General features: G+C 38.4%; 1 protein-coding gene across 3 annotated transcripts in view; it reads left to right on the top strand.

The window, feature by feature from the left end:
- LOC107568551 (inactive ubiquitin carboxyl-terminal hydrolase 54-like) overlaps positions 1 to 8,859 on the top strand; it is an 82,297-nt gene that overhangs the window by 11,243 nt on the left and 62,195 nt on the right. Inside the window, exon 1 of one of the 3 annotated variants that reach the window (XM_016254517.1) lies at positions 4,566 to 4,697. The exons of the other annotated variants lie outside the window; for them this stretch is intronic. The gene's annotated coding sequence lies outside the window, so the exon portion shown is untranslated. Of the gene's footprint in view, positions 1 to 4,565; positions 4,698 to 8,859 lie in introns of those variants that run through there. 3 annotated transcript variants of the gene reach the window in all.

Below are 8,859 nucleotides of genomic sequence, written 5' to 3'. Positions count from 1 at the left end.
AACATTGTTTCTAGTTCATCTAAAATAAAATATGCTATATAAGTAAAAATTCTCCGTGAGAGCAGAGCCCTAAGCTCGTGGCCAGTGCTGTTCGGACTGGAGTTTGAACATCTGCTTAATGATATAAACGTGAATCACCCACAAGCTCTCCCGCGAGCCGTCCCAGCGCAGCGCAAAGATTTCACTCTGTCGCTTTGTTCTAAGCAACGGGGGCGTCCCGGGGCTCGAAATTCGCAGGGTAGGAGGGGGTAGGGACGCTGGGTGTAACTAAAAAGGTGCCATTGTCCGGTGAGGTCCGGTTGGGGAGTTACAGAACGATCTCATATCGCGTAATCTTATTAACTGTTTATCTCCTGAACTGCAACTTTCTTTACTACAATCTCGCCGTGGTGAATTTCACTGGTTAAGGTTAGGGTCAGGTGGGGTAGGTTTAGGGGTTAGCATTTTTTGTAGCATAATGTAGGAAATCAACACTTTAATTGACACAACCAATAAAATCTTTAGAATCCGCTGTGGGGCGGAGTTTGCACTGAAGTGGATTGGGGGGGATTGCGCATGCGTGTCATGTGCCTGTCTGTCAATGGGAGGAAGCCACACCCTATTTTGGAGCTCCCACCCCGTTTGAGTTCCTGCCCCCATTTGGAGATCTCCGGGCTGCAGTTATACCCTTCTCCCTTTTGGAGCCAGCCTCTAATGGCCAGTTGACGAATAACAGTTTAAGTCACTTCCATGTTGGCTTCACGACTCACGAGAGAGAGCGGGCCTTTTGGAGCCAGCCTCTAATGGCCAGTTGACGAATAACAGTTTAAGTCACTTCCATGTTGGCTTCACGACTCACGAGAGAGAGCGGGAGGTTGCCGCTTGGGTGGAACTAAGAGTGCAAGCATTGTGAATGAAACCTTTTGTTTTTGAACGTAAGCTTTTGTCTTTTCAACGAATAGCCCATTGTGGGAACTGTATTGCTTTTCCTTATTTAAATTGACACTGCTAAAATACTGTAAAAAAACTGTTTTTTTCTTTTCATTTATTATTATTATTTTCTTTTGGGGGGGGGGGGGTTATTTTATGTGAAATATTGGCAGTCATTATGTTGGATTGTGGGTTTTTCTCCATCTTATGTTTTCCCTCATAGTCATGATGTGTTTTTTTTGTGTGGTTTGTGTTTTATTCTCTCAGGGTTTGTTTATTGCTGTGCACTGCAGACTGGAAGCTGTACAGCTTTCCTATACATGGTTTTTGTTGTATTTTACAGTTTAAATTTCTATGCAGTGATGTGTAAGAACAGTAGACTAATTTCTTTCTTTAATAGAATGGTGTAGAACCTGTTTGGTTTATTCAGCACAAGCATCTCAAAAATCACTGACAACACAAAATACCATTGTATGTTGGACACTATCTGTTATTCCATTTCCTCCAACGTGCCCTGGCAAACTTGTGAAATGATTACTGAAATAGTTTGAGTCAAAATGTATATTAAATAAAATTGCCTTCATCATGGTTTATGGGCCTCTGATGTTCATGCTTTGGTGTGGTCAAATCTTTTTCATACTTAAAAGTTCATCACAGTCACCACATCAGTCTGTTTTTTTCAGAAGGAAAAGCCTTTAACATCTGCCAATGTAAAGTTCTGTGTGGACTGGCCCTCCCTTCCCTTCCTTCCTTTGACCTTGCTGAAAACCAACTATATTTCAGTTTAGACTGGCTCTCTGTGAAAAATCATTGCAAATCTGATGCTCTTTTTGGTTTTGACCACAATTTGTCATGTCATGACTGATATACATTTGAATCTTGATTATAACAGCATAAATTGGTTAGGATAAACTTGATAAGAAAGGGATAGATGCTTGTGGGCGTTCCTAGTGCTGTTGCTCTAATGTTATTGGTAGACTGCACATCTGGACTTATTTTTAGAAAATGCAATCTCAGACTATATATATTGCCGGTAATAATACAATATCATTCTAATTTGACTAGGAATTAGACTTAAAAGAAATAAAAGTAGCATTCTGCTGTTGGAGAGTGTTGTTGTTATAAAATACAGCAGTGCTCAGTGCACTTAATCATTAACCAGTGCTAAACTGCACTGCATCATATAATTAACAACACAAACCATACCAATGTATGAATCAAACTCACGCCAGCTCTCCATTGAAAATGAATGGGATCATGTCGCTGTGTGTCGCTGGGAGTGTGAACAGGGCTTTAGTCATATTTTTCTGATGTGTAATATAAATAGTTTCTCAATCTGTGACACTTAAAGGGGTCATATGATGCAATTTAAATTTTTCCTTTCTCTTTGGAGTGTTACAAGCTCTTGGTGCATAAAGAAGATCTGTAAAGTTGCAAAGACTAAAGTCTTAAATCCAAAGAGATATTCTTTTATAAAAGTTAAGAGTCAGCCACGCCTACCTAAAACAGCTCGTTCTAACACACCCCCACATATCTACGTCACTATGTGGGAAGATTTGCATAACGCCGCCCAAATGTTCACGCAAAGAAAGAAGGCGTAACTTTTATTCTCGCTGTAGTATTGTTGCCGCCGCCGCCATGTCGTGAAGGCGCTGTGTGTTTTGTTGTGAAAGCGAAACAACTTTGTTTGGCCTTCCAAAAGAGGACGATATCCGCTTCGTCATGCCTAGAGCTGATCCGTGCTGGTTGCTGAGGAAATACAACAACTTTGCGCTGTGGATCACCGGATCAGCTTTCACCGTGGACGAAGCGGAGTCCAGCCTGGGGTCGTCACATGTGGTTGCCGCAAGCCCTCCGGACGCGCCTTCGTCGAATCCGTCGGCTGGGCCGTTCTCAAGCCCGTCGCCTCTGCTCACTCTAGCCCTCCAGCCGTTCCTCACTCCAGCCCCCGGCCTCTGCTCACTGTAGCCCTCCACACCGTGTGACGCTGTGTTTCGTTGTGAAAGCGAAACTACTTTGTTTGGCTTTCCAAAAATGGACACGACTAGAAATCAGTGGTTAAGTTGTATTTACAACACTGTTCCAGAACACTTCAACCCAAATATTCAGATGTGTGCAGCACATTTTATAGACGACCGTTTCCTGATCCTGGCAGAGTAGACTGCAATGCCGGCTGTTCTGACTCACGGACTGGAAGTACGTTTTTTATATTTAAAGAGTTTTTATATTTTATATATTTTTTTTACATTTAAAGTTTTTTGGGCAGTGTAGATTAGGGCTTGTTGTAAATAATGTTCTTTTTAGTAACATCATATGACCCCTTTAAGTCTTCCCACTCGTCATATGTTTTTAATCATGAGTCTTGATGGGAGGTGCTGGCTGCTCTCCAAGTTAAACTGTTCTTATGGCCCTGTTAATTATCTCTGGGTGGAGGAAGTAACTTGCCCCACACACCATGTTATTTTCATTCAATCAGCAGTCAGTCAGTTAACAGTTTGGGGATTGTAAAATTGCTGTTTTTGAAATGTGCGCTTGGTGCTTGTCTTCAGACTCGGAGTAAAGTTATTATTATTATTTTTTTTCCATGAGTTTAGCTTTTTTTGTCTGTCTTTTATGTTCTATGCTGAGTTTATTCTCAAATACAAAAATGTTTTTGTATTTTATTAGTGTCACTTTAACTTAAATATATTTTGGTGATGTTTAAGACTGACTCACATTAACTACCAAAGTCATGTTATCTAGGAAGCATTGAGGGGGAATGCATTATATTATATCGAGATCTATGTATTGATTTTTGACAGCTAAATCACAAACAAGTATATGCTCTCCTCCGCATAACCTATCTGCGATTCTCTGATTTAAGGGCCGTTCACACCTAGGACGATAACTTAAAAGATAACTACGATCAAAATATGAAGTTAAAATAATTGTTCTAATTTTATGTAATAGGGAAGTCTACACCACAACTATAGGCTGATAAGGAGAAGGAGGAACGTGAAGAATAAAAACATTGACAGCCAATCAGATGACAGAATTGCAGTGGGTGCCTAATAAACAGAACGGTATCATGCTTTGGTGTGGACGCTGATTATCGTTATGGTTATCGTTTTTTGGTGTGGTGACCCTTTGCACACACCAGCATAATTCATAAATATTCTGTTCATCCAGTATGGAAATTTGGACGTAGCTCATGATTTATGTATACACTCTAAAAAATGCTGGGGTATTTCAAACCATTTTTGGGTCCAATATGGACTAACCCAACTTTTGGGTTAAAAATGTAATTAAAAAATTTAAACCAACAGTGGGTTAATCATATTTGAACCAAAGTTGGGTTGAAACTACCCAGCATTTTTTGTTTTGTTTACAGTATCTAAATGTGATTATATATATATATATATATATATATATTATTATTATTATTATTATTTTTCATCATTTAAGTGTATTCTAGCATACCCTCAAAGCACACGAACTAAAAGCTATAAAACTACAGTTTTATTTTAATTTAATCAGGTCTTTAAAGGGATAAACTCTTAGTAGTTCACCCGCCCCCTTTTTATGTCTGGGGGCTGCAGGTAATAGCGCCGCCCCTCCCCCAGCCCGTCTGAACGCCCTCTGCATTACCGAGCTCAATGAACGCGCGCATGAATGAATGTGCTGAGGAGAATCCGGCGCTCAGCCCGCGAGGATACCGGTAACTGAAGCTAACGACCCCGTTGTCAAGTAATAACGGGAGGTCCCCCCACCCCCACAACTTTGTACGGACGCAGCTTTGAATGAAACTGGTGAGTTTTACAAATATTTTGTGTTGTTTTTTTGTGTGATGAAATTTGAGATGGATGGCTCAGGCATTCCTCACAGAATTTGGTTCGGAAGAGACGCGTATTGTTCCTGAATTCTTGTGGAGCAAAGCTGGAGGCGTAGCGTTGGTCGCATGTTTCAGAGGAAACATTCAAAGAAATGTCGTTCCAACATAAAAGTATCAAAAGTATAGTTTCTTGTGTCTGTACTGAAACTTGTAAAGAAATGTGCGAGGGTTTAATGGAAAGGCACTGGGTTCGCCTAAGCGCACTGTAGCTAGCTTTAAATAGAAGGTGTAAAGTTTAAGAGAAATCTAACGTTTTTAACGCAGCATTGATGTTTCAGAGAATGTTAAGCGCAGTCTTGAGAAAGTTAAACTTGAACGGGTAAGTTATATCACAAGTGTTTAACGTCTGAACGTGTGATGTGATTTCATGTGAGAAAAATGTTTCAACTGTATCTCAACTTTCACCTGTTCAGTGCCTTTTAATGGTGTGATTTTTATAGTTATGCACCTGCTGAACTGATCATAATACCAAGATTTTACCTGTTTCCATTTAGTTTACTATTTCTCTGGGGGATCTGTGATTGCATGAGGAACTTGTGCAATGCTGAAGTAGACAGGATGTTATATATCATGACAGAATGTGACTCTGAAAACTGAATATGGTCTGCTCAGAAATACAAGTCTTTAGTGCATAAAGACATTTGTGTCATGAATTGTAAACCAGCTTTCTTTGTGGTGCTTAAAGTATGCTACTACATGCAGCATAACCACCTTTTTCCTTACACACCTAATACTTTGTGTGAATTATGGGAGTAACTTCTGTTAAACTGAACATTCAGATACTGCCAATGAACTTGTTTAAACATCTGGTCTGCAAAAACTAGATGCAATGAGGTGGCAGTGTCCTCACCCTTCAACAATAAATCATCAAAAGGAAACTTAAAGATGTGAAATTATTGAGACAAAATTTTCAGCAGACCATGAATAACCCCAAAAGTGCATTTAAGTGAAAAATTCATGTTCAAGATATTAAGTAAGGAGAATAGACTACAAGAGCGCAGTATCTGTTGTCTTTTCCATATTGTTACATTGGAAAGAAAAATAAAATGATCAGGAAGAACATGACACGGCAGACTGAAAAGAGCTTTTGTACAGATATTCTTTTAGTACCAATATTACATACAGTAACCTGGAGTAGAGAAAAAAAATTGAGTATTTGGAAAATGTATGGCTTAGGGTGTACTCACACTATTTGTCTATCTCTCTATCTCTCTATCTCTATATCTATATAGACTGTGTCTGTGGTTTTTAAACTGCAAAAAACTATTTAAATACGAATGTTCTGCATGTTCATTTGATTACCAGAAAATACACAACACAGAGTTTGTGAATTTTTTTTTTATTTTAAATTATTATTATTTATTAATTTTAGATGTTTACATTTGGAAAAGCTGTGCTTCCTGCATAAACCTGCCCCTGTTGGTTTGGCAGTAGCTTGCTTGCCCTACACAGTTACCTTGTTTAATTTCTTAATTCAAGTTATATATTGTGACGACTGACGAGAGGGGTGGGCTGAGAGCCGTGGGAACCCCCAGGTACACTGCGGCCGCCGTGATCGGCTCCTCCAGAGGGGGGAGTTTAAGGTTTCTTTCCCACCAGATTTGTCTTTTTCTTTTTTTTCAAGAAATTATTACTTTTATCCTGTAAGGAGTCTTTAAATTAATCAAAGTGACAGTAAAGGCATTTGTAATGATACAATTTACCATTTCAAACAAATGCTTTTTGAACTTTGTCTATTCAATCCTGAATGCATCAGAGTTGTCGCAAAAATGTTAAGCAGCACAACTATTTTCAATATTGATTACTATTAATAATAATAAATGTGTCTTGAGAAGCAAATCAGCATATTAGAATGATTTCTGAAGGACCACGTGACACTGAAGACTGGAGTAATGCTGAAAATTCAGCAGAAATAAATGACAAAATGTGTATATATATATATTTTTAAATGTCAAATCAAATTTAAAATGTACTACTTTTTCAAAATAGTACTGGTTTCACTAGCCTATATTTTAATCATGTAAATGCAGTCTTGGTGAGCATAAAATATACCATAAAACAATTTACAAACCCCAAACTTTTAAATATCAGTGTACATTTATAAATATGAATAGGAATCATAGTCAAGACTTGTTATGACATTTTGGACATAATAAGTGAAAGCCCAGCAGTACCTGATAAATGATCACGTTATTAATTATTAAAACATATTGCTTTACGGCGTCTAAATCATAAGTCATTCATTGGTTTAGAGCTGTTGGGCAGCAGTCTAGTAGGACATTGTGGAATATCATCACAGCCAGGACATTCATGTGTCCATTCATCTGTATTTCCCCTGTGGCGACAGACACATGGTCTTGAGAACAGCTGAGAGGGACTGACGTGTAGAGGCAGGTGGTGTTTGAAGCAGACCTGCATGCTTGTTGCAGGCTAATTGTTAACAATATAAGATTAGAATCAGCTCTATGGGTTTCATGTATACTCGTCAGCTATAGTATTCATGTCACAGTATTCTGACATGGTCACAATCAGTATGCTAATTCTTTTACATTTTTTTTGTTTAAGTGATTGCAGCAGAGAATTCATTGCTATTCATAATTGGTAGATGCAAGACCAAGAAGATTTGGTAATCATGCAGCAAAGTGCTGCTTACTATTGCTCATATTTGAGGTTAGGAATTTGAACAAACCCATATATTTACATTAAAGGAGTGAAGTGAGCCATATTTATGGACCAGAATCACAGAGACTTGAAAAGTGGGCTTGTTTTTTGACTTTGAAGCAATGGGCGACCACGTAGAAATGTGCTAAAATCATATAAAACATTATTTCCATATGTTTAATGTCTTTAAAAGGCAGAGTGAGAAGTCCACATGTGTTTAGTTTTAATGTTTGCTCATGTCTGTGATGCTAAGCTAACTAGTAAGTCACTGATGAAACAGGAAATTGTTTGAAATGTGAAATGTTTAGAATTAGAAAAGTCTAAAATGTTATCTCAGTTGCATCATGCTCTTGTCTGAAAACTGTTTAACTAAAGTTTTTCATTGCCTGCTGGTTTCATCAGATTTTTTTATGATCATTTGTCACATTAGTTTACAGAATTTCCTGCTTTATTACATGACTGTATAAAATACGTCTTATTGGTCATTCACAGCATTCTGTGGTCAAGTTTTTGTATAATGACCGCTAAACCACCTGTCTCATATTTGTCATATTACACTGCAGTCACTTTCTTATTTCTTCTCAAATCAGTATATTACTGGGGTCTTGATACTTGGTTTTTTTTTTTTTTTTGCAATAATATCTGCTGAATTTATGTCATCCCTTAAAGGGATTCCAAAAATGAAAATTAGCCCATAAATTACTCACCCTCAAGTCATCCTAGGTGTATATGACTTTCTTCTTTCAGGCGAATCCAGTCGGAGTTATATTAAAAATTGTCTTTGATCTTTCAAGCTGTTTTATGCCACTCAGCGGGTGTTGCAGTGCATCAGTCCAAAAGAAGTTAAATAAAAAGCGCCCATCCATTAAAAAAAAAAAGTGTCTCACACGGCTCCGGGGGATGAACAAAGGCCTCCTGTAGCGAATCGATACGTTTTTGTAAGAAAAATAACCATATTTAAAACTTAATAATCAATTTAATCTAGCTTGCGCTCAGTTGTACACTGGAAGCAGTTCCGGGAGCATGACGTATGAGTTCAGCGTTGCGCATGCACGGTCAGAAGTGACGGAACGCGGAACAGCAGCGGAGAGATCAAAACAAAACACCGGTCACTTATTAGAAGTACAAAATGAGGATTTGTAAAGAAGAATGTCGGAGGATTTCGATATAAGCCAAGAGGAGACTGGTTTTCCTTTGATAAAGTAAGGAAACTTTGCTTCCTTTGATCCTGTTAACAAACGTTGGTTTTCACGAGACTCACCGGCGTATGCGCAACGCTGACCTCATACGTCATGCTCCCGGATCTGCTGCTGTGTACAACTGCTGGCGCAAGCTACATTAAAGTGATTATTACATTTTGAATATGGATATTTTTCTTACAAAAACGCATCGATTCGCTACAGGAGGCCTTTGTTCAC

The sequence above is a fragment of the Sinocyclocheilus grahami genome, unplaced genomic scaffold, assembly GCF_001515645.1.
Source record: "Sinocyclocheilus grahami isolate Dianchi unplaced genomic scaffold, SAMN03320097.WGS_v1.1 scaffold1256.1, whole genome shotgun sequence".
NCBI lineage: Eukaryota > Metazoa > Chordata > Actinopteri > Cypriniformes > Cyprinidae > Sinocyclocheilus > Sinocyclocheilus grahami.
The sequence above is the reverse complement of the archived record's forward strand: the minus strand, read 5'-3'. Positions and strand labels throughout refer to the sequence as shown.